Source organism: Oratosquilla oratoria, chromosome 17, assembly GCF_046742065.1.
Source record: "Oratosquilla oratoria isolate Oo_2021 chromosome 17, ASM4674206v1, whole genome shotgun sequence".
NCBI lineage: Eukaryota > Metazoa > Arthropoda > Malacostraca > Stomatopoda > Squillidae > Oratosquilla > Oratosquilla oratoria.
The window spans coordinates 63,217,878-63,230,377 of NC_134793.1; positions in this window are offsets into that span (position 1 = coordinate 63,217,878).

Genomic DNA, 12,500 nt, shown 5'->3' on the forward strand with positions numbered 1-12,500 from the left:
AGAAAGAGAGAAATGATAAAAATAATTCAAATTTTATATCAGTACCTGGCTCAGAAACGTCATTAATAATAGACAAATATTTAACAAAATCAGGTATGAACATAGCTAAAATAACTAACAAGAGGATAGGTGATTTAATAAAGACTTCTGAAAAGAGAACCAATTCCGAAAACAGCGTCGTATACAAAATCCCGTGCAATAGTTGCTCAATGGCTTATTTTGGCGAATCGTCAAGAGGATTAGAAAAAAGAATTTATGAACATAAAAACGACATAAAAGCACATAGGACATCTAATTCTTTCGTATTTCATGCGGAAAAATTCGATCATTTACCAAAATGGAGAGAAGCTGAAGTGCTACATAAAGGTTTTGATAAATTCACAAAAAGAATTGTTGAATCAGCATATATTTCAACTAATAATTCATCGAATCATCGAGGAGGGTTTATCAATTTAGCTAAAGAAACTAGTATTTTAATTCTGAAGCACGCCAAAAAAACGACCTTTCCCAAGTGTCCGAAAAGATAATTAGATTTAGTACATAAACTTCAATTGCAGTTCTACATACACTCTCTGAAGAAGTTCTACGCGAACGAAACGTTAGAGTGTTTAGGGTTCCGAGCCTTCCCCTGTGTTTATGTTCTCCATCATCCAAATAATTTGTCTAAAATACTTATCAATATATATATATACATACATATATACATATACATATATATATATATATATATATACACATACATACATATATATATTCGGAATTATTTGAACCTTGGCAGAAGTATGGTAACTAATACATAAATATACATACATACATACAGTGAATGGTTCCCAGTGAACAGATTAACATATTTTCAAACACAGATCACTTTCAATTTCATGCCATCGCAGTCAAGACTGACGAGGAGCTCGAAGGAAGCATACGTTGGAAATTGAAACGTAGTCGACCCGAGGACTTGAATTCAGCACGGACGTGACAAATTATCAGTGACTTAGCCTATTACACTATCAATCTAACTGCAATCTTCTTCAGTAGTACTACTGAAGAGAATTGCAGTTAGCAAACGAAATATATATTTTCGCTTACTCAACTCTTTCTTTCGTGGGGCTAGTTGTGATTTACAAATGTGTTACTACATTTCTCACCAGTGATACATACATTCATACATACATACATACATACATACATACATACATACATACATACATACATACATACATACATACATACATACATACATACATACATACATACATACATACATACATACATACATACATACGTACATAAATATATACATACATACATACACACACACACACACACACACACACACACACACACACACACACACACACACACACACACACACACACACATACACACACACACACACACACACACACACACACACACACACACACACACACATACACACACACACACACACACACACACACACACACACACACACACACACATATATATATATACATATATATATATATATATATATATGCATATATATAAATATATATACATATATACATATATATATATACAATACATACATATATATGTATATATATATATATATATACATATATATAATACATATAATATATACATATATGTATATCTCTTACTTCTTACTTTAGTTCCCAGTAGTAGGCGTTATGCCTGTCAGTGGTCCTAGCATGTTCCTCCATCTGGCTATATCATGGAGGGCCCCTTCCTCCCTCAGAGTTTCGATGTTGGGTAAGTCATGTCTGCTGAGGGCTAAAAAAAAAAAAAAAAAAAAAAAAAAAAATCACTTTCTCGGTCTTCCTCTTGGCCTTCTTCCATCCGGCATCCACTCCCAGCATCCCCTTGCAATTCTTTCTTCATCCATTCTTTCTAAATGTTCTAACCATCTTAACTGGGCAGCATCTATTTTGCATAGCATGGAACAGACGCCAATGCTTTTCCTTATACCTTCATTTTTTAGTTGATCTCTCCTCGTCTTTCCAACTATGGCTCTTAATGGTCTCATTTCCGGTGCCTGAATCCTGCTTATGTCTACTTTTGTCATTACCCATACCATACCTCTCCTCCATACATCTCCATACCTTTTCGCGAGGTATTGAATCAAAAGCCTTCTGTAGATCAATAAAAGCGATGTATACGCTTTAGTTATACTCCCATGCCTTCTCTATCACCATCCTTAGTCCAAAAGTTAAGTCCGCTACTGATCTATTACTTCTATAACCATGCTGCTCCTCTCCTAATAAAGGTTCTACTAGCTCTCTTACTCTTTTCTCAATTATTCTCTCATATAGCTTTGTGATGTGGGGAATGAGGGAAATCCCTCTATAGTTGTTATAATTTCCAGCGAAAAGCCCTGAGGAAGAAGCCAATTATTATACCTGTTTTAGTCCTAATATTGTGTCCCGAATAAAAATGTATATAATCTTCTTTATTTGTGGGTTTGCGGTATACCGAAAACTTTACATTGCTGTATGTTCTGTGTATGACAGTGTCTAGAAATGGTAATTTTCTGTTGTTCTCTACTTCTACCGTAAATTGTAAGTTAAACAACGTAAGTAGTAACATACAATCTACGGCAGAAATAGAGAACAACAGAAAATTACCATTTCTAGACACTGTCATACACAGAACAAACAGCAATGTAAAGTTTTCGGTATACCGCAAACCCACAAATAAAGAAGACTTTATACATTTTTATTCGGGACACAATATTAAGACTAAAACAGGTATGATAATTGGCTTCTTCCTCAGGGCTTTTCGCATCTGTAGTGAAGAATTTTTAGAAGATCACAAAAACTTTCACCAAATTAAGATATTCCAAAGATCTCCTACTTAAATTAAAAGAGAACGCTAAGGAAATAAATAAGAAGAGTAAAGATATCAATAATTACAACAAAGAAACAAGATATATCACAGTTCCAAATTCCAATATTAATCTAACTCTAGACAACGTCCTCTTAAAAGCAGGTATTAAGATAGCCAGAACATCAGGTAGCAAAGTGGGACAGTTGGTTACGCGTAGCTATAATAACCTTACAAATGAAAATAGTATTGTATACAAAATACCATGTAAAAATTGCCCATCTTTATATTTTGGGGAAACAGGTCGTGGATTAGAAAAAAGGTTATACGAACATAAAAATGATGTAAGAACCCACAGGTTTTCTAATTCTATAGTAAGACACATTGATACACATGACCATCTTCCGGATTGGAATAATACAATTATAATAAATAAAGGTTCAACGAAGAAATTAAGGAAAACAATAGAAGCAGCCTATTAATGCTAATAATAACATCAACCATAGATATGGCTTTATATGCTTGGCAAGAGCTACAAGTTTATTGGTAGTTGATGAAAATAAACGGACAAATGTTACGAGCACGACGACCTTCCCTAGGGACCCTGTGAGATGACATGCCTGTGTATAAGATGTCCATGTTGTACTTTATTGTTAAGCTTTGTGATCAAGACCCTAAGGGTCAAAACGTTAAGGCAGTAAAATTCTTCCATTATTCCCCGTATACTTCCGTATACTTCCTCCGCCTTCAGTCACAATTGTGATAGTTTAAATATATATATATATATATATATATATATATATATATATATATATATATATATGAGAATGGAATCACCAGTGACGGGGATGTCGATCAAATAATTCCGACTGTCGTCCCCGGATTCGAACCTGGGTTCGTGAATTCTCACTGCCGTCGCCTTACCGACTGAGCTATTGACCCTATAAAAGTCACCAACCTGGAAATTAATCTACTTTCCGAGGAACCATGTCGACTGCTAACTGCCGTCCGTACTCATTATTTCACAGTGACCCAGGGCATCTTAGCTAGTGATTAAGACTGTTACGTTTCCTTGATGGACTTATCGTCGTTGTCATACCTGAATGGAATCACCAGTGACGGTGATGTCGATCAAATAATTCCGATTGTCGTCCCCGGATTGAAGTACTGAAGACAGATGAGTGAAATGGTGGCAAGGGAAACGCAGAGAACAGCTGGAGTTTTTATTCTCTGACGTTTCATTTTTATGAGAACATATAATTACAGGGAATCCTTGCTATGTCTCCCTCCATCCACTTTCGTAAACTCATCCGTCCTCTATACTTCTCTGATGACTTTGTCGTTTTCCTCCTCTGTCTACTTATCTATCTCTACCCGTCTTCTTGACCTCCTTGATGATCTAGCCTCTTGCTGCTCCCTTTAACTTAATGAGCACATCAATATTGTTGATGCAGGGGCGGGAAGCGATGTAGGCTGCCTCCACTATTTTCCTTTTCTTTTTCGTTGGCCTTATGTGGAGTACCTCTATCCTGTTCCAATTTGGAAGGTGAACACAATACTCAAAATGAGCCACTGGCGAGATGGATCTGGAGAATAAAAACGCAGAAAAAGTGTTAGAGAAAGGCGCGGTCTACAATATACCATGCAGGGGTTGCCCGTATCTATCCATCTATCAACCTATGTATGTATTTATGTATGTATGTATGTATGTATGTATGTATGTATGTATGTATGTATGTATGTATGTATGTATGTATGTATGTATGTATGTATTTATGTATGTATGTATGTATGTATGTATGTATGTATGTATGTATGTATGTATGTATGTATGTATGTATGTATGTATTTCTCTATCTATCTATCTATCTATCTGTCTATCTATCTATCTATATATATATATATATATATATATATATATATATATATATATATATATATATATATACGTTTAATCGTATGCACATTTTTTTGTTTTTTATTTGTTAAGGGAATGATGTAACAGATGGAGTGTACAAAATATGAGAAAGCAGGTTAATGATATGGAATGCTCATGATATGGTCCTCATTTTGAAAGAGAACTAAAAAATATAAATTATCTTCATTGTTCTCTTAAAAGTTAGATTAATCACCACATTGTTTTGTCGAAGTAGAGTGGAGTGGTATTTCAAACAACGGCTTTGAGTTAAACAATGCATTAAGATTTCCTTTCATATTAGGAGGAGTCTTTGAGGAGTAGACCTGCTCAAAAACGTTTATCATATTTTTATACGTTTCTATATTTTCCTCGTTTTCCCCATGTTTTTTGTCCTGAAAAGGCCAAAAATTACAATCATCTTTATCTAGGATGTATGGTAGCATTGCTGTATGGAGGCTGAATTTTTTTGCCATCTATCTTACCAAAAGGGCCAATGTTGAGGCCTTTCTAAGCATGTTTTGTAGTATAATTTTTTCATCAATCCAATATAGAACACCAAATTAAGTACGAAATGAATGAGCAAGATCTATTCTATATATATTGACCGTTAGATTTGATATTTTCTGAGTGACCTTTAATAAATACGAAATTGTTGAAAATCTACTTTTTTACTAACCTGGAGATATTATTTTTGCATAGAGCATGATAGAGCAACAAAATAGTTATCAAATTAAAGCAGTTTTAATGCTCTTTTAAACATGTACAATCTGATGAACATTGTACAAAAATGGCATGTTATGTATAATATTTACTGAAAAATAACAAAATTCCATACATTTGATATATATCATACAAAGTGGAAAGTGTAACTTTGCAACAAGTCAAACCATCAACTGAAACTATCAAAATAATCATGATTATATGTATCAAAATTATGTTACACAGTGATTTGTTAAGTGTTTGCTTCTTGAAGGTTTCGAAGCGTTGCCTGTTGTATTCCACAGTATGGAGGAGATATTCCCTCTTCTTGGGATCTGTGCTGATGACATTTGCAAAATCACTCATCATCTTAGCTCCACGCTCACCGATGTCATTCATTACTATGTGGTTTCTCACATATTCCAAGGCTTTCTTGTAGTCCTTCCCTGGCCATGATTCAACCCGATCCAGGAGCCAATCAGGTTCAATTCTGAGGATGTCTAACAAAAGGTAGGATTCCGGACCAATGAGATCTACTAGTGTAGTCTTGGCTGTCACCTTCTGAAACACAGGTTTTCCCCTTCTGAAGCTGTCTGGTTTCTGAGTGGCATGCAGCTGAGCAGCAATGTCCTGTTTCTGCTTGTCACTAGGCCTACTCCTGAAGAACGTGAATGGCACGGCCTCCTGTGTTGTTTCATCTTCTGAAGAACTACTTCAGCAACCTCTGGATCTGATTTCTTGTACCTCAGCATGTCCTGGATGAGGTGAAGATCATTCACAGGAACATTTGCAGCAGATGTTGTCATCATTCACGTTGGTGTGTTGAACAGCGCTAGGAAGATGTTGAGCCATTCCAGTTTTTCAACAGTCTTTTCATCACACTCAAGTTGGTCACAAAACATATACATCTTCATGGAATACAACTTCCCGGCCATCTATCTAGCATAGTGAATGGCACCTGGGCGACTCCAGTGAATCCCATGGGGAGGTGTGCCTCCAAGAACAATCACTGTGAACTCAGCCATTTCTTTGTAGTCAGCTGTCGGTGGTTTCTCAGATGTGAGCATGTCATGAAGTATTTCCTCACAACCCACCTTCTTTTCCCTGAGCCATTTGCTTCTTACCATCAGAATTTTAGGAGTGTTTGTTGTCAGTTTCCCCTACACACCCTTGACGTGTCTGAACCAGGGATTATCTAGACTCTTCACCTTGCCAAACAGCTTTTCCTAGACTCTTCTAACTAGCACTTCCAGGATGTGGTGTCTGCATGCCAGGTAAAACGCCTTAGTACTCAGCTTTTTCTCAAGCAGTTTGGCAGCTCCCCTGCGTACTCTGCTGTTACTGGATGTAGTATCAAAAACAAGGGCAGTTACGGCACCTGCAAGCCCCCAGGTCTTCAAAAAGTCCATTGATGCCTCAGCTTGAGCTGTGCCTATGGAACTGTCGATGACAGATACTCCCAGTAACTTCCCTTTAGGATAGACAGGTGGTCCAGACACGAGCACAGCTAAAGTCTCTGAGGTAGTCCATTGTTTACTAACCGGGACGTATCTAAGCATCTTCCCATCCCAGTATAGAGCAGCAAGCTGGGGAAGGTCCTCACTGAACTTCGCCATGTATCTATGGCTGGTATTGTGCTTGGACAGCATTCTGTTACGACGTGTTGTTGATTTAGAAATTATTAACTTGTCCAGATCAGTCACACCACCTTTCAAGGTGACAGAAACTAGGGCAGTAACTTGATTGTCAGACAAGCCAAGACGATCAGCTGTACTGCAGATGGCATCACATTCTGTGACTCTCCTGGGGAAAGTAAAAAACATGGTGTCTTCATGGTAAGAACATCCAGAACAAGGCTGCTAGTAATCCATACCATCTGTGTTAGCGTCACTGTCGCTGGAATGACCCCAGGTAATGTCATCTACGTGAGTAACTGCGTCTTCAGCTGCAAAATGATACAATGTGGTAAACATGTAAAACTGCAATACAATACGATGTGTTGAGTATGTAAAACTACAAAATAATACTTGTTCTTGCCTCTGCAGATGCCTCTCAGTCCAGCCTACTTGTTGCTGGGATCTTGTCTCAAAGATCTTGTCATGACCCGACATACAACCTTTTCTCTCAGTCGTTTAGTCCTGGTAGAACCTGATGTCCTTATCTTTTTTCTTCCTGGATAACAGTCTGTTGCTCTCTATATCCTGAACAGTATCTGGAGCTCCTATGTCGAACAGGCTGTCTAATTCCAAGACAAATACAGTCCTCTTTCCTCCAGGGTTATTTGCTCTTCATCAGTGCTCTGTGTTTGTCAGGGAGTTTCACGAAGAGCTTCATGCAGTTCTGTCTGGTAATCGTCTTGATCCTAGCCATCTGACAGAATGGAATGATAGCTTCAACCGTTTCATAGGCGAGGTCTTAAATCATGGGTTTCATTGTATTTTCTGGTAAACTTTTGGTCTAAATTCAGTTAAAAATCAAATATCCATACAAAAACCATGTCCCCAGGTTAGCAAAAAAGTCAGGATTTTCAACAACTTTATATCTTTTAAAATTCTGTTCTTTCATTTGGTACCTAATTTGTTGCTCTATTTTGGGTAGATAAAAAAATCGTACCACATAATAGGCTTACAAATGCTTCAAAACTGGCCCTCTTGGTAAGATACATACATATATATACCAAAGGCTCTTTCCTCCTAACATGGGAGGTAGCCAAAAAACAAAGGCATAAAATCCACTCCCACCCATTTCATCCCCACATGCTCCACTCCCATTCATCCCCCTCCCTCACCTCTTATCTTGGCTCCTCCTGGATGACAGGTCATGCCTGCATTTCGCCCTCTACCCTGGGTCACAAGCGTTGTCGCAAGACACAGCACATTCACAACAAGGCCGCTTCATTAAATCGGCAACTCCCCTCTCCGTCCCCTCATACAGAAAACAAGAAGACGGGGAAAATCCATTCGGGCTGCGTTAAACTTTTTTTTTTCACACATACTCTCTCACCCCCATCCCCCACCCACTCCCTTTCATGTATCACAGCTTCATCCATATACAACCATTCTCCATTCACCGCTATCCTCTGTCTACTTACGTCCTTCCTCAACAGGCATTCACCTCTTTCCCAATGTCCCTTTTACCTCATCCATCCATTGCATCCTTGGCCACCCCCACGTATTCACTTCTTCTACATCTGCCTTCTACACAACTTTTGATAATATTTTTTCCCCTATTCTTTCCATGTGTCCAAACCATCCTAATACTCTTTCATCATCCCTATCTCCCAACTCCCTTTCCACTCCCGTTCTCCTCCTCACCTCCTCGTTTCTTACTCTATCCAGCCTAGTAATCCCTATCATACTTCTCAGGCACCTCATCTCAAACATATTCAAACTCCTTCTCCCTTTCTTTCTTATGTTCCATGTTTCTACCCTATACAGTGTTGTTGGCACAATCACTCCTTCATACAATCTCCTCTTAGCATTCATTCCCAAATGTCTATTTCTCATTACACTTTTTAATCCCCAAGGCAATTACTTGCTTCTCTCAATCTACATTCTACCTCCACCTTCACTCCTCCCTTTTCGACCACGTTCGCACCCAAGTATCTAAAACTATCCACTTACTCCAGTCTCTCTCCCTTAATACTCACTTCCAGTTTGCTGCCACTTTCTCCCCTTCTACATTCATCACCTTTTACCCACATTTATCTTCAACTTTCTAACTAGCAAATTCTGTCACTTACTTCCTCAAATCCTCCTCTGCTCCTGCTAAAAGCGCAGTGTCGTCAGCGAAACACGGCTTCCTTATCTCCCACTTTTCTCCATTTCCATTAACCATTTCCAATCCCCGACCTATTACCCTTGCATTTACCTCTCGCACCACCCCATCCATGTGTAAATTGATCAACCAAGCCGACCTAGCATATCCCTGATGAAGTCCCCCCATTACCTCAAACCACTCAATTTCTCCATTTCTAATTCTAACACAAGCTCTGCTACTCCCGTAAAACCTCTTGACTACTCTTAACAGCTTTCCTTCTATTCCATATATTTGTAATATCTCCCATAGTGCCTTCCTGTCTACCCTGCCTTTTCCAAATCCATAAGGGCCCAAAAAACATCCTTACCTTTTCGTAAAGCTTTCTCACATATCTGTCTTACCACAAAAATATGATCCACGCAACCCCTACCTGTCCTAAACCCACAATGTTCCTCACCAATTACTCCCTCTGTTTCTCTCTTCATCCACTTAACAAGCTAATCCCTCTGAAACTACTACACTCACAATTTTCCCCCTTTCCCTTGTAAAATGGAAATATATAGACACTCCTGCAGTCCTCAAGTACCCTACTCTCTCTTAAACAAACATTGAATAATCTCATCAGCCAGCCAGTCAACCATCACTGTACTTTTTTTTTTTTTTTTTTTAAGATATTTTGGATGACACCCATCGAACTCAGGTGCCTTACCTGCTCTCATCATCTTAACAACTGCCTTCACCTCATTTTTCCTTATTTCTCCTCCATCTTCCTCTCTCATCACTCTCATTTTCTTAGCGCTACCCACTGCAACTATCTTTCCCTCCCTATCCTCCTTCACATCTAGCAACTCCCTAAAATACTTTGCCCATCTTCCTCTTGTTGCTGTATCTTCCATTATCATCTCTCCATCTGCATTTTTTATCTTTGCTTCTCTACTTGATTCGCCTTCCTCTTTTAAGTTCTTTCCAAACCTCTTTTTTACTTACAAAATTTTCTGTCATACTCATACCCAGTTTCACACCTGCTCTCCACTTTGCCTCCTTTATCTTATGCTTTACTTCTCTTTTTTTTCCTTCTACTTCTCACATGATTCTCTCGTCCTATTTTGTAACCAATTTGTCAACGCTACCTTCTTCTCTTCTACAACTTTCTTTGATTTATCATCCCACCACTCACTACCCTTTCTTCTATTTCTTCCCGTCCTCCTTGTTTCACACATCTTTGCACACCTTGTGACTCCCTCCTCGAACCATCCCCATTCCTCCTGCACTCCTAGTTCCATTCTATTCTTCACTCCATCCCACTCCTGTCCCAGCCTCTTCTTGTACTTCCCCTTTTCTTTCTCACTTAAGCAGTTTACTTTAAGCACCTCCCTACCTTCTGTCCTTTTCCTCTTCCTCCATCTATCCTTCACTCTATACTTACCTTCCACCAAAAAATGATCTGATATTCCCCCACTTTCTTCCCTTAGAACATTTACATCCTTAACTCTTCCTACTATTCTCCTGGTTACCACTATATAGTCCATTGATTCCCTATCTACCATTGTGGCCGTCTGTCACCACTCTGATGCCGCCCCTATGTGCCGTCTTTTTTTCGTGCTTTTACTTTCGTTTAGTACGTCTTTCACTTTCTACTTTCCTCTCATCACTGTTTTTGTTGCGTACAATTATTACTCACAATTTTAGTAGGTAGGCCCTGTGCTTCCAACCACCCGACTTAGTCAAGCTCTAGACTGTTAATTACACTTAGTATAGGACATAGCACATCACATATATTATTTTAGTATTATCTTATATATAGGAGGGGGAATTAAACAGTGGAGATTATATTAGGTACACCAAGGGACTCCCATCGAGAACACTCAATTTAGGTCCTATGTCAATTCTGCAGTGAAGTCATAATTCTTTAGTCCAGTGATCTTTAACTTTACACTTAAGAACCTCCCCTAAGGGCGAGATCTTACAATAGTAATCCAACTTAATTTTCTCTTCATCCATCCTTTCTCCAATCAGATTTGTTGTTACAAGTCCGCATGCAATGTTATTTACTCAAGAAAAATTGAATCACTGCACACTCACTTAGGTTACATCAGCAAAATACATGTTTACAGCATTGAAATCGGATCCCCAGGCACTTGTTTATAAGCACAACTCTGAGAGCAAAGTTATACAGTTCCTCGTCTTCTCACCTTCGGCTATGTTTATAAACTATTAACCCATAAAATGCAACCCTTGCCTTCAAACTGTTGTTTACCAAATAGCCAATCCAATAGAAATGGAACCCCCACTATCTACCCCTCTCTCTACTTCACTTGTCTACCTATATCTACGAACATCTTACAACTACCCTTTCATCCATCACCCTCTCTAATGTGTACTTATGCTTATGCTTGAATTTTTTCCTAAACATCGTATTTGCTATCATCAACTCTTTCTAGACACATCTCCATCATCAACTCTCCACTACGGTTTTTCCCGGAACTCCACACTTCTCAACCACTCCATCTGTTGGTTTCTTTCATACCCTAGCATTAAGGTCTCCCAATGCCACTACAATGACATTTCTCCCTAAACCCTCTATACACTCATTTAAATCTATCCAAAAGGCCTCCCTCTCCTTTACACTCTTATCACTAACAGGCCCAAATGCACCTACAAATACCCATATCTCCCTTCTCAGTTTCACCTTCATCCATTTTAACCTTGAAGAAACCTCCTTCCATTCCACCACACGCTTACCTATCTTCAGCCTCCATGTGGCAACGTTTCCATACACCCTAGATCAAAATGGATGTAGTTTTTGGCTTTTTCAGGTAAAAAAAAAAAAAAAAGGGAAAAAGTACAGTAACATTTGTTTTTGAACAGGTCTATTTGAGGAGCTCTGTTTGAAGGAAAGAGATTAAGTTTCTAGTACATAAACCAACACTTGAAAACTAATACCTCCCTAGTCAGAGGCACAACATGTTCATAAAGACAAAAGCACTGGTTAAACGGTGGGTCGCTCGCTAGAATAAAATTGCAAAGGGTGGAAACGTAGCGAGGACGTTTTGGTATATATGGTCACTGGGAGAGTTCTTGTGAAGCCGTGGATTACTTTGAAATACTATTTAGTGTAAAATCAGGTGTTATTAGCTCTTCCTGGGTCATATATTAACTCCCCTTCCTCCCTCCCTGATATACACTCTAATTGATATATTACGCCATTTATCCCCTTACTCTTATAGGAGAAAAAATAATCAAACTAAAGGCACAGAAAAACAAGAAAATAGGAAATCAAGACTAAAGTTCTGTC